General features: G+C 43.7%; 1 protein-coding gene across 2 annotated transcripts in view; it reads right to left on the reverse strand.

Moving 5' to 3' along the window:
* LOC108622511 (dentin sialophosphoprotein) overlaps positions 1-863 on the reverse strand; it is a 5740-nt gene that overhangs the window by 4417 nt on the left and 460 nt on the right. The window lies entirely within an intron of this gene.

Below are 863 nucleotides of genomic sequence, written 5' to 3' on the forward strand. Positions count from 1 at the left end.
TTGAGTCCCGAACTGAAATCCGCGGCTCACTGAAAGGAAATGAAACACTAATAATAATAAAAATAAAAATAATAATAATAATAATAATTAAAATTGCAAGAAGCACTTAAATATGATCGCGTCGACTCGGTGGAAACAGTCGCGGAAGCCGACTGGCGCACGCCTTCGAACCGGGCGAGAAGACCGCAGATAGAACTCGTAAAAATCGGGTTACATAATCCCGGTTCTCCTCTTCCTGTCGCGAGAAACCGCGTAGAAAGCCGCGAAAACGCGAGAAAATCGAACAAACACTCACCTGGTCGAAGAGAATTATATCCCGGGTCGTTGCAAACGCCGGCTACTCCTCGAAGATGAAAACCTTCCCTGTCCTGTTCTCTCTTTTTTATACGCCGACTGGCGCTTCTGAAATTTTAATTCAGAGCGGACTTCACGCACGATCGAAGTCTCCACGCGATCGAAGCTCGCTGGTTAGACTGCCGGAGGAAAGTTCGCCGATTAGCGAACCTTTGCCCGGCGCCGTATCTCCGTGGCTTCTTGGCGATCACGCGCATTCAGGGCTACGGAGGATAGTCCGCTTCCCGCTGTTTCGGTCCATCCGCGTGTCACGGTAACGAGAAATTCGTTTTCGACCTCGATACTGTGATGCAACGAAACGATCGTATGTTATCAGACTAACAGAGAAGAATTTTTCATAGTTCAATGAAAAGTAGAAATATCTGATACATATAATCATCCCAATTTCTGTTCACTGACTTAAAACTAAACCTGCCATACATTGGTTTTAAATCCTTCTATAAGGAATTAAATGGGGAATGAAATTTGTACTGTTATATTATAGTAAAAACTTAATTATTATTTAAGCT

This window comes from Ceratina calcarata, unplaced genomic scaffold, assembly GCF_001652005.2.
Source record: "Ceratina calcarata isolate Rehan_Ccalc_2016 unplaced genomic scaffold, ASM165200v1 scaffold225.2, whole genome shotgun sequence".
Lineage (NCBI taxonomy): Eukaryota > Metazoa > Arthropoda > Insecta > Hymenoptera > Apidae > Ceratina > Ceratina calcarata.